Source organism: Lontra canadensis, unplaced genomic scaffold (assembly GCF_010015895.1).
Source record: "Lontra canadensis isolate GAN:19392208 unplaced genomic scaffold, GSC_riverotter_1.0 scaffold68, whole genome shotgun sequence".
Lineage (NCBI taxonomy): Eukaryota > Metazoa > Chordata > Mammalia > Carnivora > Mustelidae > Lontra > Lontra canadensis.
In genome coordinates, this window is record NW_022631062.1 from 11,505,793 (window position 1) to 11,514,227 (window position 8,435).

The following is an 8,435-nucleotide window of genomic DNA, read 5'->3' on the forward strand; positions in this document are numbered from 1 at the left end:
CATGTGCATCCCTCCTGGAACACACTGGGGGCTGCTGGTACTCCCAGGGTCCCCCCCGTGTGCCCCCCGGAACAGCTGTGTCGTGGCTCTGGAGAGCCAGGTGTCCCGTGTGGAGTGTTAGGGAAAGCCTTTCGTAGAAGGAAGCCCCAGCTTCCCTTCCTGGGGTTCCCGCGGCAGAACCGCACGCAGTCAGGAAGCTGGAGTGTGGGGGCCGGCGATGCGGCGGCTGTCTCCAGCGCGGCGCAGACAGGGTTTAGCATTGGCTGGTGGTTCAGCCTTAGTCACAAACACTGGCGGCTTGTACCCTCGTGCGGAGCGGGAAGCTTTCCTCACACCCGTGGACGGGGCCGGGTTCCCTGCCCTTGCGGCCGCAGTCTGAGACGTGCCGTGTGGGGGGGCGCGCAGACCGCAGCCGCGACCGGGGACGCCTGGGTGGCTTTTGGTAATAGATTGGCTTGTGTGTGAACTTTGTGATTCGCATGAGCCGGGGACGTCAAACCTGGCTTTATGTCTCTGTGTATCTTGTCAGGTGGTTTAAGGGGAACACGTAATTGAAAACGCTTGAGACTCCCGTGAGCTCCCCAGTCATTCTGTAACTTGAGGTTTCCGTACGACCTCTCACCCTCTGCCTGCCGCCGTGTAGTGCCTGGGTGCCTGGTGGCCCGGTGCCGGGGTAGACAGGACTGGGGACAGGATGGGGGCAGGGGAGACAGGACGGGGGACAGGATGCGGGAGTGATGCAGACGGGGGAGACAGGACCGGGGACTGGATGGGGATGGGGGAGACAGGACGGGGGAGTGGATGGGGACAGGGGAGACAGGACAGGGGACTGGATGGGGATGGGGGAGACAGGACGGGGGAGTGGATGGAGGTGCTGGACGCGGGGGCCAGGGCCGCAGGCCGGAGGCCGGACCTGCACTCACTGGCTGGCCCCCTACATGCTTGCATCTGGGTCACTGACATTTGCCACATGAAACACTTGTGTGGTCCCTGCTCGTGAGGAGTTAGCGCCCTGGTACAGCGTAAGGACAAAAAAATCACACAGAATCAAACAGGGCTGTTTTGAGGGTGAGAAAAAGACCTGCTCTTGCCGATTCTGTACCTGGAGTTTCTTTCGGATCCCATGTTAGCATTCACACAGCTTCTGAATGTGTATCTGGCTGCGTCTTCCAGGTTTGGAAATTCTGTGTTCAGGCGGTTTGTGCTGAACGTTTGTTCCTTGTTTCTGAGGAACATGTGTTTGGGGTCTCTGAGACGGTGAAAGTGGAATCAGCCACGGGCTGATGTCCTCTCACCCAGCAGGAAGCTGGATGCTTGGTGGTTTCTCTGAGGTGGTTCCCTAGGGCGTTTGCCGGATTGGCAGATGCTCCGAAAATCATGGTGACTTGCCCTCAGGGGGCCTGGCTCCTGGCAGAACCGGTTCTGAGAGTCTGATTGTTTTAGGACGACCCCCGTTTCACCAGCACCGCTGTTGGCGAGAGAAATTCTATGAATTCCTTCAGCAGGGAAAGTGTTTCATGTTACAGGAGATGTGCTTCAGCGGTGTTCTGCGGGCGTGCGTGTGTGTCTGGGGTTGCGGGAGTGTTCTCTAAGGTGGGGGGGTGGATCACACGGGGCTTCTTGTAGGGGAGCGTTGCCTGGGGGGGCGTATTTCCGCCTTATTCAGCCCAGGACATCTAAGTGTGGATCTGGACAGGGCCCTGGGCAGGTCAGCACATGTCGGTGGTGGCCTGGGGCCATGAGCGTGGTGGGGACCCTGATGACTAGGAGGAAGATGGGGGTGTCCTGTACGGTGATTGGAGGGGATGGGAGGCTGGGGGAGGGGTGGAGGAAATGGGGTTGGGGAAGGGTGGGGGATGGGGGTGTGGGAAGGAGGTGGAGGATGCAGGAAGGGAAAACGAGACTGGGGAGAGATGGGGCCTGGGCACCTGTGGGGGTGGGGGTGGGAGGGAGTGAGATTAAGGGACACATGAGCAGGTATAGGATGGGGAAGGGGGAAATGACATTCAAGGAGAGATGGGGCCGTGGGGGTGGAGGACGAGACGAGGACATGATATTGGGGAAGAGATGGGGAATGAGGGTGTGGGGAGGTGGAGGGTTGGGAAATGAGATTCAGAGCAACATGGGCATACGGGGATGGGGGAGGGGATGGGGAAATGAGGTAGAGGATGGGGGAGGGGGATGGGGAAATGAGGTTGGGGAGGGATGGGGTGGAGACAGTTGGGGGTTGGAGGGGCAGATGGTGTAGAATGTGCCTTGCACGTGGCTATCTGGCTAGCTGCGCGTGTCCCCTGCACTCGGGGTCAGAGGAGTGTCTGGACTGTGGCTGTGGGTCTGCCGGCCATGGGCTCACTGTGCTGCTCACCGCATGGACACTCCTGCCTGCCCTCCCAGGGGCTCCAGGGCCTTGCACACATGCCGAGTGGCACAGGGACTCCCGGCAGCTTGGCTGCGTTGTCCCTGAGTCAGGGACCCCCCCGGCCCAGCATGGCTGCTCTGCTGCCTGCCCCTGTCTCAGCGGGGACCCCAGCCTCCCCCTTTCCCCTGGTGGTGAAGCTCTCTCCCCTCACTCCAGCGTGTACACTCGAGGGTGCCCCGGGCCCCCCCGTCCTGTGCTGTGTCACTGCCCTGGTCCTGTTCTGCCCATCCTGTCCAGCCTCCCTGGGGGGTCCTCTGCGTGGACGGACAGGCCCTCAGAACGGTCATGTGTGGACTGCAGTGACGCCATCTCCTGGTGACTCTCCTGGGCCATGAGCTGACCTCTTCTGGAGACAGCGTGGCCTGTGGCTCAGGCCGTGCCGGACACTGAGCAGGGCCTTAGTCTGAAGGCGGTCACGGGGCCAGGGAGGGGTCGCACCCTCGACGCACACTCTCAGGGTCCCAGGAGGTTGATGTGACCCCTACCCCATGTCTGTGAGGCTGTGGACGCGGTGTCCCTGTTCATGGTACTTCCTGGCCAGCATGGAGTGGTGGCACGACGCCCTCCACGTTTCCAGCCCTGTCTTCTAGGCTTTGTGGAGACCAGACCGTCCGTGCCCATTCTGCCTGTGGGCGCGGAGCTGAACGGATGTCCTGGGAGCTGGTGGGCATTGGACACAGGCCTCGTCCTAACGCACTGCCTGGCCAGCGCCGCCTGGCTCCGTGTCCTCTGAGTTTGCTGTCCGGCCCCCATGCGCACCTGACACGCGGACACCCAGACCCTTCTGATGTGGAAAGGGCGTCTGCACGAGCCTGCGTGGAGGTGGACCTAGGCAGTGGTCATTTCGTCATTTTGACTCCTCTGTGTTAACCTCTGATCCCGGGACTCCTGTGTGTGTCCAGTATGTCCTCTGCAGGTCTCAGTACTGAGCCTCTGCCGTGTGGCGGGAAGTGGTCCACGGAAGCAGAGAGTTCGCGGCCTGCAGGGCCCTCCTCTCCTGGCCACGGCGTCTCAGTGCGTGCAAACTCAGTCTCGTGGCCTGCAGGGCCCTCCTCTCCTGGCCATAAGTGCGTGCAGGCTCCCTGGGAATTCCCCACCGGGCTCCCCAGTCCTGTCCCGGGTAGCAGCAGGCATCTGTGTCTCAGGTCATGGCCAGCCCTGGGGTCCTGTGAGCTGAGCCGCCCGTGCCCGGGGTGCCTCTTCCTGGCCTGCTTTTGTCCCGACTCCTGGCTTTTACTGTGCGTCTTGGGCCGGTGCTCTGGGCGAGGGTCACTTTCGACGTCCCAGCTGAGGGCTGGGACCTGTGACTGTGACCTGTGACCACCGAGCCCAGTGCTCAGAGCAGGAATGGCAGCAGAAACGCAGCCTGGATTGCTTCTGCGGGCACCCACCCCGGGAGGCAGCAGTGGCTTCGGCGGGACCTTGTGTCCAGCCCCACGTGGACAGGACGGCCCCGCTGTGCGTGTGCTGGGCAGCCGGCGGCGTCCTCTTGCTTTGTGGCCTTATGAGGAGTCACTGCTCTCTCCAGAAATAGCTCTCCGTGGGGAGGTGTCATCTTTATCAGGGAGCTCTGGGCTGCATGCCGCCCGAGGCTTGCACTCACCGCGCGTCCAGGAGGACTGAAGGCGCGGTGCCCAGGAAGCCGGGTGCCCAGGCCTCGACTCTGAGTCCCGAGCCCCACTGTGGAGTTCTCGCACACTCGCACGTGTCTTTGTTGCTTTCGCGTTTGTAACGGATATCGGGCCGCATCTCCTGGAGGTCAGGGAACGGCCCCTGCGTTTGCTGCGGAATCTGCTGAGGCCTGCTCTGTCGACCGGGAGGTGGCCGGCTCCCAACGGCGCCCCGTGTGCCGGACAAGAATGCGCGTCCTGCAGCTGTGCTCGGGCCACGGGCTATTTATGTCCGGGAGATTAAACCCGTAAATCTTCCGTGTCCACACCAGGCTGTTTCGTGTCTCATTGTGCCGTACACTTGTCATCCGTGCCCGGGGAGGGGAAGCTCAGCCTCCTTCCTTGCGGCACATCAGTCTGTCCCCAGCAGCGTTTCTGCCCTGGGGGCTAAGCCTGCAGGCTCTGGCCCAGGTCTGGGTGCCGAGGCTCCGTGCACACGTCAGCCCAGCCCAGGTCGTGGGTACCGGGGCTCCATGGGCCGTCCAGCTCCTGGGGCTTCGGTGTCGCGCCTGCAGCATGGTGCGGATCTGCAGGTCATCACTGGGCCGTGTGGACCGCCCTGCAGCCACACACGACCCTGCTGAGGGCCACTGTGGGCCCGCATGTCCACAGTTTAAAAACTTCTCAGTGTGTGCTTGTATGTGTTACATGCGTGTCTTACAAAGACATACGGTCTTTTTCCCGTGGGTGTCTGCTCTGTGACCGGAGCATTTAACCCACGTGCACCGTAGGAGTATCTGTGGGCTGAGTTAGGTTGTGTGTCTCCTGCTCTCGCACTCTTGCCGTGTACCCTTCCCGACACACACTGGACCTGTCACCTGCTCACCTTTGTCTGTCACAGTCTTTACCGTCGAACTCCCGGAGACGCCGCGGTTTGTCCCGTCTTCATGCTCTGCTGCGCACAGCGCTTTTGAAAAGACGCCAAGCTACATGCTTGTTTCTGGTTTAAGCGGTCGTGGTCCTTGTACCCCACGCCCTCACCCCAACACACCACTGCCCTTGTGGTGCTTTCTTCCTGCTCACTCAGAACTTGCACGTGGGTGAGCTTTGCTGCAGCACCACGTCCCCTGCATCTCCGTGAACCTGTGTGTGCAGAGACTGCGTGTCCGAGAACCTGTGCACATGGACGGAGACTCTGCGTGTCCACGAACCTGTGGACGCGGACAGACACTTCACGTGTCTGCAAACCCATGTGTGCGTACGGAGACCCCGCATGTCTGCGAACCTGTGCACGTGGACAGAGACTCTATGTGTCCGCGAACTCGTACATGCGGACGGACACTGCGTGTCTGGGAACCTGTGCGCTTGGACGGAGACACCGCGTGTCTGCAAACCCATGCGTGTGGATGGACACCCCACGTGTCCGCAAACCCGTGTGTGCTGATGGAGGCCCCGCGAGTCGGCCAACTCATGTGCGCGGACGGAGACGCCGCGAGTCCGCCAACCCGTGTGCGGGGGTTTGAGGGATCGAGACCCTGCGAGTCCGCGAACCGGGGTCTGCTGACAGCTCACTTCTCAGTGTGTTTTGCGTTTGTTCTGGTCGCAGGGACCACCTCCCGGCCGCCGACCTCCCCGCGGGCAGAGCCGCAGATCGCACGGCCCTGCCCCGGGGCCACCCTGGCTGGTGCGGTGTCGCCTCTCCACAGCGTGCCCGCTGTCTGATTCCTTGCTGCGCTGAAGAGGACCCCACTGGGCTGTGTTTCATCCCGGCTGTTTTGGAGGATGTGCTGGTGGTGTCTGGTGTCCGGCGGTTCCATTCCCCTGTGTCTGTGCGGGATTCCCTTTACCGGTGCTGTGTGGGGAGCACCGGGAACCCAGGATTCAGGGTGCGCCTCCGCACACCCCCCACGCCCCCCGCCCCCTGGGTGGCCTTCTGACCTCTGCCTTTTGTCCCCCCCACTTCCCCGCACCTGTCCTCAGCTGTGCTCCGTCCACCCCGCCATCCCCCACGTGCGTTGTCTGTACATCTCCTCTTGCCGTGTGACTGGGGTCTGTGTTCCGTGGACTCAGCCGTCCATCTTCAAGCTTCCTGCTTCTGTGATCGGAGCCAGGGGAAGCGCGTGGGTCCTGGGTCTGGTCACGTCGGCATCTGAAGCTGGTGGGTTCTGTCCTGCTCTGTCCCTCCTGGCGCCTTGTTTGCGTGTGGACGTGTGAGTTTGGACGGGGAGTTGCTCCTTTTCCGTGGGACTTCGGGCAGTTTTATGGGTCCTGAGATGACGATGGTTTCCCGGGGCAGGTCTTCCTCCTTTCAGGCCGCACCAGTCTGGTGCACCAGTACGGTTTTGGCTAGAGGGCTTTGGGGTTATCCAGACTGATGCAGGCCGGCTAAGTGCAAGCCCCCAGGGGAGGGTCCCACGGGACCAGCCAGCAGGGACCTCGGCTTCTCACAGAAGTCAGCCGCAAGCCAGGGAAAGTGACAGCAGAGTTTCCTGAGCAGCACGGCTGTGGGAGAAGGGCACACCGTGTGTGGGAGGCTCAGAAGGCAGAAAACAGTCTCGTCCTCGCTCGCGGTTAGGGGTGTAGGGTCCGAGCTCCCGCAGCCGTCCAGGGTAGCGTCCGATGCTCGTGACCGTCGGGTGAACGATGGGTGTCACTCCGTAAATCATCAGCGGTGGGGGCGTGGCGGTCAGCCTCGGCCGAGGGTCGTTCCAGCTCCTGTCCTGCGGCTCTCTGGGGCGTTGTCAGCTGTGGGGAGCCCGGGACAGAACCCAGAGAGCGAGTCCCTGCCTTGCCGCCCCCTTGAACAGGGAACAGAGCCAGTTTGCGTCCTCACGCGATGGGAGGACACGGCGCCTTGCAGAAAAGGGTCAGATCCAGAGCCGGACGGAGCCCCTGCAGCTTGCCCGCTCCGGATGCTGTGAACGTGGTGTGTGCGCCGAGTGAGAGTCTGCCGTGGCCCGGAGTTCTCGGGGCACGATCTGCCCCGTGGCCCCCGTGCCCCGCTCCTGGATGCAGCAGGACGTGTGAAGCCCATCGTTTTCATTCCTCGCGGTCAGGGGTCGGTGGGCATTTATTTCTGGCTCATCCTTCTCATGGGAGGGGCGGCTCTCCGGGACCTGCGCTCGGGGGGCAGCCCCGTTCCAGGATGCTGGATTTCGTGTCCAGACCCCTGAGCTCCTCGGCAGGGCCGCGAAGAGGCGGTCGTTTTGGCCGCACGGACGCCACTGGCCTCACCGGGTTCCCTTCGGGGTGTCTGTGGCCCGAGGGTGCCTTCCTTTCCTGGTGGGGCGGGGCATGGGTGCTCTGAAATGTTTGTCGGGTACTCTGTGCGGGGCTTGGAGGGACTCTGAGCAGAAGGGCTGGTCTGGGCACCTGGGATTAGACCCTGCAGGAAGAGAAAGCTCACCCAGAATCTCAGCGGCCGGGCTAGAGGCCTGAGGTTCCTACGCCGCGGTGTCGTCCGGCTCGCGCTGTGGCGGGGGCAGACCCCGCTCGCTGAGCGGCTCGGCTCTCAGGTCCCGCCCTCCCAGGAGACAGGCAGGCTCCGGGTCCGGAAGGACTCAGGGTGACACGGCCAACGCCGCGTCGTGTGGCCGGTGTTCTCGAGGGTGGCAGCTGCCCGACACAAAGGGAAGGGCGTGCTACCTGTGGGAGAGCCGCTGAGACGTGCGCTCCGGCAGCCCTACGGCTGGGGGCCTGCTCCGTGCAGACCTGGGGGCAGCCTCGCCCCCTCCTGTTGGGGGCACCGACACACCGGAGCCTGGGGAGCCGCGCGGACACTGCTGCAGAGGCCGCGGGTCGGATGCAGGAAGGGCAGGTGCGCAGGGTTCTGCTGGGACTGTTGGTGCTGTGTGTGCGGCGTGGGGGAACGGATGGGGGAGGGGTGTTCTCTGCTCAGGGTGACCTCTTGACCTCCTGTGACCCCTCCGAGGAGGAGCGACGGGAGGGGGGTGGGTGGATTTTGTGGCCGGCGGGATCCGAGTGGGGTCTTTGGTGAAGTGCGTGAGGGACTGTGGTGGTGTCCGGGATCGTGCGTGCAAAGGCCCTGAGGCAGGCAGTGACGCGTGTGTACCGGAGCCCATCATACCTGCCCCCCGCCCGGGTGCCGTGGTTCTCCAGCCTTCTGAGCAGGAACCCTCCTCCCACGCCAGGGTCTTGGAAGGGGAGGGTAGCCACGGCGGTCGAGGGCTTCCCGCCGATGGGGAGACGGGTGCCGCGCAGGAGATGCGTTTGCACAGCAGAGACGGAAACCTGTGGCCCCCAGGCTCCCTGGTCCATTGAGCCTCAGTTTGTCGCCCCTTCCCACCCTGTTCCCTCCTTCCCCTGTCGCCCCTTCCCACTCCTGTTCCTCTATCCTTCCCCCCCCCTCTGTCCCCTTCCCTCCTCCCCTCCCCCCTTCCTCTGTC

At 63.1% G+C, this 8,435-nt stretch overlaps 1 protein-coding gene across 2 annotated transcripts in view; it reads left to right on the forward strand.

The window, feature by feature from the left end:
* Nucleotides 1-8,435, forward strand: part of PPP2R3B (protein phosphatase 2 regulatory subunit B''beta) — a 43,410-nt gene that overhangs the window by 5,502 nt on the left and 29,473 nt on the right. The window lies entirely within an intron of this gene.